This window comes from Camelus bactrianus, chromosome 8 (genome assembly GCF_048773025.1).
Source record: "Camelus bactrianus isolate YW-2024 breed Bactrian camel chromosome 8, ASM4877302v1, whole genome shotgun sequence".
Taxonomy (NCBI): domain Eukaryota; kingdom Metazoa; phylum Chordata; class Mammalia; order Artiodactyla; family Camelidae; genus Camelus; species Camelus bactrianus.
The window spans coordinates 1,857,974-1,871,450 of NC_133546.1; the positions used below are offsets into that span (position 1 = coordinate 1,857,974).

General features: G+C 52.7%; 1 long non-coding RNA gene across 1 annotated transcript; it reads right to left on the reverse strand.

The window, feature by feature from the left end:
* Nucleotides 1–5,261: 5,261 nt before the first annotated feature.
* Nucleotides 5,262–6,282, reverse strand: LOC141578313 (uncharacterized). The gene is made up of 2 exons (XR_012508477.1): nt 6,036–6,282; nt 5,262–5,649 (listed from the first exon to the last, which is right to left on the reverse strand). It is a non-coding gene; the product is annotated as an uncharacterized LOC141578313 (long non-coding RNA).
* Nucleotides 6,283–13,477: the final 7,195 nt, after the last annotated feature.

Here is a 13,477-nt window from a genome sequence, read left to right on the forward strand (position 1 = left end):
AAAAAAAGCAGATTTAGAAGATATTAAGTCTTCACTGAGAATCCAAAACAGGGCTTTCAAATAACCCGTGGTCAGGCCTCTGAGCCACGGCCGAACGCTCCCTGTCAGGACGTCCGGAGACGTCTGGGTGTTTCAGTTTTCACCGTCACAGCAGCGGGGAGCGGGCTGAGGCAGGCCCCAGGGCGGAGAGCGCCCCGCCCGCCGGGGCGTCCTGCAGGAGGAGGGGTCATCCCGCCAAAACGCCCATGGAGCTCCCAGTGAAAAACACTGGGTTTTCATTCAGAAAAAGAAGTGAGACAGAACAGAAAACAAAACAGAGCAAAAACCCGCTGCCTTTTTTTCTCATTACAAGAAAGCTTCTCATTAGGCAAGACCACCGAACCTCGCCCGTGGGTCTTGGGGTTTGGATTCGCCCTTATCCGCCCTTCCTTCTGAAAGTCTCAGGTGATGACTCCATGGTCCTGTCACATCCACCCAAGAGCCGAAACCTCAGATTGTCCTCAGCCAAGTCTACTGGTGATGGCCTCAGTTACACAACTGGACGTGAACTGGTCCTAGAAAAGCCCGCGAAACTCCACTTCCTCTGCCCCCCCCCACCCCCCAAGGCTGCAGCGGGGTTGAGGACAGGCAGGCCCAGCAGGTTCCCTTCTGGGAGAAAGGGGGTGATCCTGAGCATCTTGTCCAGCAGGTGCTCAGAAGGAAGGGTGAGGAGGAGGTGGACGAAGTAGAGACAAGTCTACTTTTGTAAAGAGATGGACAGACTGCTGACTTTGACAGCATGAAGCAGGCCCCACGTGCGGGACGGCCTGCCAGGGGAAGGTGGAACTCAAGGAGCGTCTGCGTCCTTCTCTGGCTCGGTCTGCCCAGGTGGGAGTCGGGGCTGTGTTCTGGAAAGCCGTGAGTATTTTCTACATGGCAATGTCTGTGGAAAGCCTACAGTTTGGATTTTTCCAAGGCCTAATTTCAAAGCATCTGTGCTGAGATCCCCATCAGTCTACAAATGTGCATCAGAGCAGATATAAACTAATCACTGTACCTCTGCCGCAAAGTAGTGCACACTTCTCCTTTCTCAGGGGCACTAAAGGAGCAAGGTTTACTCAGCCACCCATTCAGTGGGCGGACAGGTCTTCATGGTGTCCTCCTGCATGCCAGTGACTGTGTTAGATGCTGGGGACACAGTGTAGAGCACCACCAGCTTGGTACACATGTAATTAGAACACAGGGTGTTGCAGGCAGAATTACGGCCCCCACGGAGATCAGTACCTGGCCCTGTGGTTATGTGACGTGGCACCGGGGCTTTGCAGATGCAATTAAGTTAAGAACTTCAAGATGGAGTGATTATCCTGGATTATCTAGATGGGCCCAAAGTAATCACAGGTGTCCTTGTAAGGAGTGAAGGATTAGAGGGAAAGAAAACAGTATGATGATGGAAACCAGAAGTTGGAAGGACGTAGAGAGGGTGTGGGACAATGCATACCAGGAATGCACGTGACTTTCAGGAACTGGAAAAAGCAAGGAAACGCATTCTCCGCTAGAGCATCCGGAGGGAATGCAGCCCTGATGATGTCTCTGTTTTAGACTGCTGACCTCCGGGACTATAAGAGTATACACCTGTGTTGTTTTAAGCCACTAAATTTGTGGTAACATGTTAAAGAAGAAATAGGAAACTTGTACAGCGTGAAAAATAATTACCTGGAAGCCACAGCCTACATCATGCCAAACGGCGGTGAAGGGATGGATGCTGCCCACTAAGACTGGGGAGAAATCAGGGTGGTCACACTTACCTGTATTCAAGGGAACACTGGGAGTTGTAGCCAGAGCAATAAGGCAAGAAAAAAAAAAGCATACAGGCAGAAAAAGGAAGAAATAAAGCGGCTTCTAATCAAAGATGATGTGATCATCTAAGTAAATCCCAAGGACTCTATGAAAACCCCTAGAACTGGTGAGTGAGCTCAGCTGGGACCCAGGCTGGGAGACCAGTGCACACAAGGCAACCACACGCACATGTGTGAACAGAAGGCATACAGACCCTGAGACCGAAAACAGCGCTGCTTACAAATGCTCCAAAGGAAACGTACGTTTAGGTACAAATTGAACAAAATATGCATAGTGTCTGCGTGCTGCAAATGACAAAATGTTGATGGAAGAAGAATCAAAGACTCGAGGAGAAGGAGACATCTGCCACGTTCATGGACCGAAAGAGCCAACGCAATACAGACGCCAGGTCTCAAAGTGACCTTACGGATTTAGCACAATGGTTATGAAAATACTAGCAAGGGTTTTTTTTCCCCAGACATTAGCAAGCTGATCCTAAGCTTCATATGAAAAGGAAAAGGAGCTAGGATAGCTAAAACCGCTTTGAGAAAGAGGACTGACGCGGGACGTGCCTGCCTGATGCTGGGACTTTCCACGTGGCTGCGCTCACCGGGACAGTGTGGTCCTGGGAGAGAGACACGTCCACGGAACAGAACAGAGGACCCAGACGCAGACCCACACAGATGTGACTGACGGATTTTTGGCAAAGCTGCAAAAACAATTTGATGAGGGAATGACAGCCTTTTGAACAAGTGGTTCCGGAGCAGCTGGACACCCAACAGAAAAAAGCGCCCTGACATAAGCCTCATACTTCATACGAGGAACTGAAAGTGGACCATGGATTTAAATGCTAAGATTAAAACTGTGAAACTCTTGGAGTAAATCGCAGGAAAGCACCTCATACAGCAGCTGCAGGGGGAGGGCAAAGAGCTTGGAGAAGGGAAACCAACAGCGTAATTCACAAAAGTCAGACGGGCAAACCAGACTTCTTCAGAATTAAAAATGCTTATTATGGAAAAGACCCTGTGAAGTGGATGAAAAAACAAGTTGTATTTGAAGAACGTATTTGCAAACCACACATCCAATAAATACTCCATATCTAGAAAATACAGAGAACTATAAAAATTCAACAGTAAAAGAAAATCGCATTAGCAAGTGAGTAAAAGACACGAACAGGCATTTCATGAAGAGGACAGAGATGGCAAGCAAGTACGGGGAAACAAATTCCACCTCACTGGCCACTGGAGACGCGCAAATCAAATCCGCGGTGACCCGTCGCTGCTCACCTGTCGGAACAGTGCAGCTCTGGACGCGGGGAGGATGTGAAGGCACGAGAGCGCCCCCGCATGGCTGGTGGGGGGAGGGCGCGGCCACGCTGGAGGAGAGGTGGGCAGTTTCTTTACATAAAAATTAAATGTGCACTTAGCATGTGACCTAAACACTGCTCCTGGCCATTCATCTCAGAGAGCGGAAACCTCCGGTCATGCGGAATCCTTGTGGCAGCTTAGTCACAGTGACCCCGAGCTGTAGGCAACGCAGGTGTCCTTCACCGGGCAGCTGTGTTCACATCCACCATGCACACACACACACACACACACCACACACACATATACATACACACACCCACAGGCACAGACACACACACTCACACACACACAGACAGAGACACACACACCCAGGGCAGGACAGGAGAATTCGAGCAGTTCACCCACGTCGACCCCCGGACCTGGTGCGGGTGGTGGACAGTTTGGAGCAGACGGAGGACACGGCTTGGGACCCCACAGTCCGTGAGGGTAGTTAAGCCGGGAAGGGATTCGATCCCTCCGGAAAGTTTACGGCAGAAGGAAAAGCAGGGCTGGAGGGTTCGGGGAGCCAGGGACAGGGTGGGAGGGGGTCTGCTGCCGGGGCGGTGGGGACAGTGCCCACGGCCACAGGAGGCAGGACAGAAGACGGCATGTGGTGACAGGCCGGAGCAGGGCCCGCTGCGGGATGGTGAAGTCCACCAGGGACGGCAGCCCAGCCCTCCTGGGAAGAGGCTTCCTGGCAGTCAGCTTGTGGATGTTCAGCGTGTCGGCTAAATCGTGCACATTTTCTTAACTCACACACTTGCACCGTTGCAAAAAATATCAGTTTTTCCACCCAAACTTATGTGTCCAGTGCCTACCAAGTGCCAGGCGCTGTTCTTGGCCCTCGAAGGTCTGGTGAGCCAAGGCGCCAGCCAGGGCCCCCGGGACACTGCATGGAGCGGGAGGCGACAGGGGGTCTGGCCGGGAGGACAGGACGCGCACTGAGCCGGGAGCCCCGCGGGACGGCCAGACTGCAGGGAGGATGAGGAGGCAGCGTCTGCCTGCGCCACACTCCGAGGGACGACTGGGTGGGTTTCTTGGGGCTGTCACGACGCAGTCCCACAAACAGGGTGGCTTCACACACCATGAAGGCTCCCTCTCCCGGGTCTGAGGCTGGGAGTCTGCAACCAGGGTGCTCCGGAGAAGCTCCGGAGAGGCCAGGCCTCACCACGTCCAGCTTCGGACACAAGGGCCCCCCTTATGACCTGGTCTTAGTGAACCGCCTGTGCAAAGACCATTCCAAACCAGGTTGCACTGCCGGGCCCGGGGGCTCGGGCTTGGACCCGCCTTCCCAGGGGGCATGACGCAGCCGAAGACAGGTTTCTCCAAGTTTCCCCAAAGAGGCTGCTCTGATTAGTAATTACAAGCAAGAAAACAGGAAGGGGAGGGCAGAGCTCAGGGGCAGAGTGCGTACTCTGAACAGGTCCCCGGTTCAACCCCCAGCACCTCCGTCAATGAAATAGATAAAACCTAATTACCTCACCGCCACCAAAAAAATTTAAAAATTAAAGAAGAAAAAAATATTAAAAACAAGAAAGAGAAGTGGTGCGGGACAGCAGACAAGACCCGTGCATGGGCCCCACCTCCCCCCGCACAGAAACGGCCGGTGTCTCAGGTGCCGTCCCAGGTTGCTGAGCGGGAGGATACGCGCGCTGACGTCTCAGGTCCACGGCCGTGGAGGAATGGGACGTCCGGGTCAGTGGAGGAAGAGCGTTCCAGACAGAGGGGACAGCGAGCAAAGCTCAGCACAGCACAGCCCCAGCATGGGCAAGGCCTGCGATGGGCCGGGTGGGGCCCGTGGGAGGCCGGGTCAGGGAGCCCGGATGCCGGCTGGCGCAGCCTTCTGTGCCCCTGCAGGGCTGGACCCGCGTGTCGCAGAGGAGCTGGCCTTCCCGGAGACGGGTGTTAACCCCGAGCGTTGGCATATTGGGGCGTTCCCCCACCCCCACCAACCGAGGCCCGCTGCTAAGCATCCTGGCGGCTTCTGCCTATTTCTGACCACACGTCGCTCTTCTTGGAAACGATTCCAGTCCTTATTAAAGAAATAGGGGAAATCTGATGTTAGAGTCTTCAGTTATATCAAAAATCCCACTACAGAGATGGTTTTTACTTGACTTTTTTTAAAGCGCGGGCCTGGTGATAACAGGTGGGCCGCCGTGCAGGGGCCTCCACGCCCAAGAGGGATGGCCGGGACCCCGACGCTGCGCGCAGGGAGGGACACAGATGTCAGCCTCCCAGTCGCTGTAACTTCCCATCCCAGTCATTTCTTGCTGTTGTGGCACCTCCCAGGCCTCTTGTCACTTTTCCGCTGTAAACAGTTAGCAGAGGGACTTGTGGCACAACCCCGTTACCCACGTCTCGGTGCTTCGTGAGCTCTGGTCCAGACGCCCCTCTCGTTCCAGGGTCTGCGACGACCTCCCGTTCCTTGCTCTCCAAGTCTCCACGGAGCACGTAGCCTGTGTGCCCAGCTGTGCATACAGGTCCAGGGCTGTAAAAGGAGGAAAGCGTCCCCACCCTCAGGGTCTGAGTGACTAGGTGGGGAGCGGAGCGGCGAGGACTCAGCCAGCTGTCAAGGGCGACCCAGCTGTGCAGGAAGATGAGCGAAGGGGGAGGACACAGCGAGCTGAGCGCAGGCAGAAGCAGCCCGTCTTTGGGGATGAGAGGGAGTCGCGAAGGCCACGCTGGACGGGAAGGGGCAGGTGAAAGTAGCTTTGGAAAGAGGCTGCAGGCCCAGCCGGAGGGTCTCCGTGGGGCAAGCCTGTGGGCCCCAGGAAAGGATGGCTCTGTTTCTCTTGCTCCTAGAAGCAATCAAAGCTACTGCCTGCTGACACCAAAGCACCTCGGACACTGGGAGGGCGCTTTTCAAACGCTCACGTGCACAGGAGATCTTGGAGATCTTGTAGAAATTCAGCTGGCTGGAGCGGCTGGAGATTCTGTGTTTCCAACAAGCATCTCCTCAATACAGAGGGGAGGGGCTGTGACCCAGAGCGGAGCCAGGCCCTGAGAGGCGCCAGGCCATCCCCGCAGCCTGCTCCATGTGCCGACGAGGAACTGAAGCGGGAGGTGTTTCCGTGATGTGAGCTAATCCACTCCACGCAACCCGCAGAACTGGGTGAGGCCCCGGCTCCCTGACCCTCCCACTGGAAGTCACTGGAGGGAGGCAGCTGTGTGCAGCACCAGGAGGTGACACGTGGCCCCTTCTCAGTGACTCAGCTCCCACAACTGTGAGTCCCTTAGAGATGCTCCACCCCAGAATATGCCTCTGTGCGCTTTGGAGTCAGCATCCAAGGGCTTTGAGAATATCAGTGAAGCGCAGTTTTCAGAGTTAATATGCCGCGGAGGCAGTAAGACATTTCACCTTCTGCTCCTTGGCTAGCGTCCAAAAAATGCACACATTTCCTTTTTCTTTAATTAAAAACTTCTTAACACTCTACAGCTGAGTGCCCTGAAGGCAAACTCCGAGAGGAGACACCTCCATGTGAACATAACAGGGAGCCGGCCAGGGAGGGTGCGGGGGGGGGGGCCTCCGAGAAGAATGGGGTCTGCAACCTTCGACTCCCCGGGCCCCTCCAGGCCTCCTCCTTCCTCTGGGCCCCAGCCCGCCTGTGGACAGCGCCTCCCCCGTGCTCTGCTCGCTAGCCTGAGGCCTTAGACTCAGGTCCACCTGACTGAGGGCATGATTCCATCACTTCGAGCTGTGCGACCACAAGCAAAGCACTGCACGTCTCTGAGCCTCCGTTTCCTCATTTAGAAAATGGACACAATTCTGTTTCATGCCTTGTAGGATTACCAAGAGGATGAAGCTCCGGCAGACAGGGGAAGTGGAATCCTCGACCTGAGACGGCTTTGCAGCCTTTGAGGATCTTTGAGCCAACAAGCACAGCCAAGCTCAGCTGAAGGCAGCAGACAAAGGGCGCTGATTAGTTAGGAAATTCCGCAGGGAGCCTGGGCACCTTGGAGGTTTCCTTAGCAGAACGGAGGAAAGATAAACCGGCACTGGGTCCATACTGAAGGTTTCAAATATCACCACACTGCAGTGATATGTTTTGAGAAGAATTTTCTAATTGGGAACTCAAAATCAACGAAATTACTTCAAGTGCATCTGACTTATAAGAGAATTTATTGGGAGAAAAGATTAGTTTTAATTTCCTGGGACCATACCATCCACTTCCAAAGTTATCCACTTAAATGTCAGCAAAGAATGGAAGACAGCAGCCGGTTCAGTGCGTGGCTGGGATTTATCCTTGCCGCTCATTAGTTCAGGTTAAATGTCTATCTGGTGGGTGGACATTTCGGGCGCCTGATTTATGAAGAATGTGTACAGCTCATGAATGATTATTCCTACAAGGCACGTCCTATTATTTTAAATGGTTGTAAACATTTTATAGCTTTTACATCTTTGTCGTTTGTTCTGTTATTAGTCCTGGCTGCGCGTTTCGAGTAGAAGTGTAGACAGGAGACAGACCCCAATTACAATCTGATCCCGATGGGAAAACACACCCATCTGTGTGGTTCGCTTTGTAACGAGGATTTCATTAACAAGTTTTGGGAATCCTGAAGCTAGCCTGGCGGAAACGAGGCCAGACGGCCCCTCCCTAGGAATAGCTGGTGTTTCCTCCCTTGTCCTGCCGGCGGGGCCAGCAAAACATGCAGAAAATATTTAAAGAGCCTCACCCTTCCTTTTCCTTCAGGCCAGGCCCAGAGCACTAGAAAGAAAGAACATAAAACACAAAAGGGAAATAGAAATCTGAGGGTCAGAGCCGTGAGCCGCATGGCCCAGGTGCCCCGCGTCTAATTAACGCTGCGAGGGTCTCTGCATGGGGTCCACGCGTGGCCCTCCGATGCCGAGGCTGCTTCCAGGCCCCCCAGGCTGTGCACGCCCTGCATGCCTCGCTGTCTTCTCCCAGGAGAGGAGCAGAGGAGGGTGTGGTGAGCAGGGTTGCTCAGCAGCCCTGGGGGGTTGTAAGATCCACTCCTTCAGCGTCCGGGGGTGGGAGGCGTCTGGCAGAATATAGGCTTTGTTCTGTTATTTCACAAAAAGCCTCAGAAAAGGAATCAGTCACTGAGGCTGCCTGGAAAGCACCCCTCTTCCCAGCTGCCTTCCTCCTGGCATCAGGCACAGCGCAGGCTCCATAGGGAGAGCAGTTTCACTGCAGCACAGAAGCCCCGACTGCCCGTTCCCGGGGTCTGAACGTGTGGGGTCCTGCGCCCTCCGACCGGGAGGAAGGATGCTTGCCGTGCCTGGTCCACTCTGTCCAGTCTCTGGGACATACTGACCACAGAGGAGGGTGGTCTCGGTGTCTGGATTTTGAAATTCCTGCTTCAGGATTTTGCTGTTTCCTTTCCAGGGCCAAGGCTGCCACGGCAAAGCTGTGTCGGAAAAGAGGTCAGCGTTCAAAGTTGTTCCGTTTCAATTTATGGTGCAACTTTTATTTCCATTAAAAAGTCATCATGGAGGAGTCTCTGCCCTAAAGTTGCCTCGGCTGCCAAATAGTCAGCTGCACAAAGAGCGCAGACACACAGACGCTTACAGCGCCCTGTTCTGCTCTTAGAAGAGCCTTTCTGTCTTGCCACAGGAGGTACGGAAGATGGTTCCAGAAAACAGGCTTCAAACGTGGCCTCAGAGGGGGACCTTCCTAATCTAAGGTCCATCCCTGACCGTAAGCAGACCTGCTACGACCCCGTCGTCCAGCAGCGGCAAGCCAGGCCTTCCGGCCAGACCTGTCAGGCGGGTTACCTCCTGGACCAAACGCTCCACCACTGACTGAAGTATTAAACAGCGTTCTCGATGGCTGTTCACCTCTCCAGCACGTCACCCGCCCACCCATCCCTCCCTCCACCTTCCATCATCCCTCTTCCGTCTCTCCATCCATCCAACCAACCTCTCCCTGTTCCAGTAAGAAACTTAAGGCAGGCTACCAATATTACTAACACTGTTTAGCGATTGGAAGTAGAGAAAGAGGATGAATTAAGGGAGAAAATGCGGAAGAAAAATGGAAGAAGGGACAAAGAAAAACAAAGAGAAAATGAAAAAGAAGTGAGTTTCGTTGTTTTGTTAGAAATTTCATTGCGTTGCCTGGCAGTGAGACTGATGGAGAGGTCAGATGGCCTTCGTGCTTGCGAGCCAGCTCTAAGCGAACGCCGCCCTGGGAGGACGCGGGGAGGCTGTACCGGGTGCCCCGTAAAACCCGCCTTCCCGTGTGAAGCCCTCAGCGTGAGCTCACCGGGCCCCGCCAGCAGGCTGGGTGGTGTCGGCTTTTTCCTGTCTGGAAGCAGCTCCCAGCCTCTCTAACGGCCCTGCCCCCTCTGGGGAACCGTCGTTTGTGAGGGGACAGCTGTGTCCCCCCAGCTCTGGGAGTGGACACACAGCCCAGGCCTGCCGTGGGCCACACGCTTGGTCAGACACGGTCATGTGACCAAGCCATCCAATCAGCTTTTGCCCTGGGACTTTGTCCGGAGCTCAGGACAGAGGTGAGGGGGCAGAGCCTGGGGTCTGGGGGGCACCACAAGGAGAACATTTGCTTAAGAAGAGGGAGAAACAGACTCAGGAGAAGAACCGGGTCCTGAAGGCATCATTTGCGCTCATGGACCCAAATATATCTGGACTCTCGATGGTGGAGCCAAGGCACCCCACTCTTGTTGCTGACGTCAGCTGAGCTCAGCGACCAGCTGGCTCGATTCAGCCAGCGGAGGGGCTCGCTTGCCTCAGGCTGGGTGGCCCCTTCAGCAGGGGAGGGGCAGAGAGGGGACGGTCTCATTCACCGCTGCTTTGATGTACGTCTTCGAGGTCAAATCCAGAGGCGCCAGATGTCCCTAGAGAAAACCTCTGGAGCAGGAGCCTGACCACATCTCGCCGGCAGGGCACGCTGCCACCAGAGGCATGTGCGGTGTCCTTGGTTGTCGATGTTTTTGTGGAATAGTAGCATGTAGCGCCTAAGTGACACCTAGTATTTTGTAAGTGAGCATAGTTCCATCCACTTAAGGTAAAAATGTCAGAGGTTAAAAAAAATCCACAGACTCACAGGTAAACATTGTATCGAAGCTTTGGAAGTTGTTAAGTATCTGACAATCTAGAAAACTCCGTCTCCATAGAACTGACTTTCCCGCTATGCTCTGAAGGCAGCAGTCAACGGCAGGGATAACCACCCCCAAAACAGGGACAGAAAGTCTTGCTTTGTTTTTGGAAGCGAGATACTGTGCATTACATATACCTTATCTTCGTTACAGTGATTTAAGCAGCATTAGTTTAATAAATAATGAAAATCCTATTTGTTACTTTCCTTTTATTCAACAGGCTGTCCAAGGTCTCTGAGAAACGGCTCCTGGAATCCTCTCCGACTTTTTGAAATACAACACCAACGTTTTCAGAGAATTTATCCAACGTGCTGGGCGTTGTGTTAGGTGCTGGGGCTCAGATGAAATGCCTGCGTCTCTGCCTTCAAGGGGTAACAGCTTAATAAAAAAAGGGGACGGAGGAGTGGACACAAAAAACATAGCTGCGGAATGGAGTGACGAGCACCGGAGCCCAGGTGGGACGGAGGAGCCGCAGGCGCAGAGAGCAGCGCACGGTGACCCTCGGCCTCCTGCTGGGGCAGAGACGCTCAGGCGAGGCTCTAGAAACAAGGCCGCCATGAGCCCCTGCAGGCACGAGGGCAACGGAGCTTTGATCCTGAGGAAGCCATGCTGAGCCACTCGTGCGCTGGCCCCCATCATCCGAATTTCAGCCTCGAGGTGTCAAGATACGCCTGGGTGGCGCCGACCTCACAGATCGTCAGGTCGGTCTGGTGCCTGAGGGACACTTGGTGTCAGCGGCCAAGTGAATTGTGCGGTTGGCCACTGACCCTGTGGGATCAGGGAGTGAATGAGTATGCAGACGCCCCCGAGTCTGGAAATGCTGTCTTGTCGTTGAGCCACACCAGTGATGCTAAACGCGGCTTTAAAATGTCAAATCGGACCAAGAAGCACTTGTCTAGAAGACACGCTTCTGTGCCCCCCAAGTCCTCAAGAAAAGGAAGCAGATGCTCAGAGCAAAGCTCGTCAAGGCTGGTTCTCAGGTTCACGGTTCCTGAGCAAGCAGGCTACTACGTGACGTCACCCCACAGCAAAGTCCTCATCTGCGGTGACAACTGAGGACGGGAGGGTGAAAGACGCAGGTCAGTCGTAACAATGCCACCACAGATGCGCTCTGATTCTGAAGATCACGTTGTTAAGAAATATGCAGCAATATTTCATTTTCATTTTTTATTAATAATTTACTGCTTATTTTGTGGGGCATTTAGCACATTTTAAATACTATTGTCAAAATCTTATCTACTAATAAGTTTGTAAAATGATAGTATGTGTTCAATATATATATTTTTATAAATGTACACTCCTGATTTTCATAATGTTCATTAATTTTGCACTTGAAAGTTTCTTTCCTTTAATTTTCTGGCTTCCGAATACTAATTTTATTTTATTTTTTTAATCGATGTATAGTCAATTTACAATGTTGTGTTGATCTCTGTACAACATAGTGGTTCAGTTATACATATATATGTACATATATTCCTTTTCATTCTCTTTTTCAATGTGGGCATTACAAGTATTGAATATAGTTCGCTGTGCCATACGGTAGGGCCTTGTTGTTCATCTGTTTTATACATAATATTATCTACAAATCCCGAAATCCCAATTTATCCCTTCCCATCCCCAGTAACCATGTTTGTTTTCTATGTGAGTCTGTTTTGTAAATACGTTCACTTATGTCCTTTTTTTTATATTCCAAGTATAAGTGGTATCATATGATACTTGTCTTTCTCTGTCTGACTTACTTCACTTAGCATGATCATCTCCAGGTCCTTCCATGTTGCTGTGAATGGCGTCTTACTCTTTTTCATGGCTGAGTAGTATTTATACATATGTTGTTTCATGTCTTGGATATTGTATACAGTGCTGCTGTGGACATTGGGGTGCACGTGTCTTTTCAAATTAGAGTTTCCTTCGGGTATATCCCCAGGAGTAGGACTGCTGGATCACAGGGCAAGTCTACGCTCAGTTTGTAAGGAATCTCCATACTGTTTTCTGTACTGGCTGCACCAAGCTGCACTCCCACAGGCTGTGCACACGGACTCTGAAACTCCAGTGCTAACTCTGCTGTGCAAGCACTGCCACACTCGTTCACTGTTTCTCGCCAGCCGTGCCGTCACTCTCTGCTCAGAGATGAGGGCAGGACTCCCCCGGCTCTGCAGGATGTACGTTGAATCCAGCACAACAGAGGTGACTATGCCAGGACCACACCCACCAAGCCCGAGCTTCGCAAGGAATGAATCTTCCACATCTGCGCTGACTGCATGCAAGGTCACCTTCCAGAGCCCAAAGATGTGGGAGAAGAGTCACCGTGTCCAGAGCCCAGGAGACGCCACCGCCCCACGTGCATTCACAGCTTCCTTTCCTAGTGGGCAGGAAACCGGCATTGCTCAACCCTGAAAGCAGAAAAAGTAAAAAGGAGCGATTATCATTAGAAGAATCGGTGCAGGATGAACGCAGTCTGCAGGGGTGGGAGGGCTCGGCTGGTCCTGGATCGGGGCTAATCGGCTGTACCGGCGGCTGCCCCCTTCCCCATCCCTCAGTTCCCTCTGTGGTCCTCCTCGCAAGTCCCCAGCTCCCCGCCGCATCCCAGTTTCTAAGGAGAGTTCTGTGTGATAGATCTCTCCTCTGCATCACTCCCAGGCTCAGTTTTGCTATGAAAATCCCAGTAATGGGCAAAAGTGGGAGAAAGGTGGGGAAGGGCCAGGGGAGCGGCTGAGCACGCCTCTGTGATAAAGGGGCACTGGCACAGGACAGATGAGGAGGAGCAGGACCTTGCCAGTTAGGGCCGAGGGAAGGTTCGGGTTTGAAAAGGGAGTGACTTCAGAATGGCTCTGGGATAGAGAATAAGGCAAAAGGGGAGGGGGAGGCTGTCTAGTGCCCCCAAATTCTCGTCCTTCCTGGAACCGCAGAATATGACCTCACTTGGAAATGGGGCCATTGCAGGTGAAATTACTTAAGTTAAGATGAGGTCACACTGGAGGAGGGTGGGCCTGTAATCCAATGTGACTGGTGTCCTCATAAGAAGGGGAGAGAAACAGAAGGAGAGATACGAGAGATGTACTTATAAGCTGAGAAGTGCCCATGATCGCTGGTCATCTCCAGAAGCTAGGAAGAGTCAGGGCCAGTCTCCCCTGGAGACTTAGAAGGGACTGCGGCCCAGCCAAGCTCCAGGGTTTAGAAGTAGAGTGTCCAGCTGCACAGAGAGTTGCATAAAGATGCACTGGAATTTTTAGGATCCCAGGCAG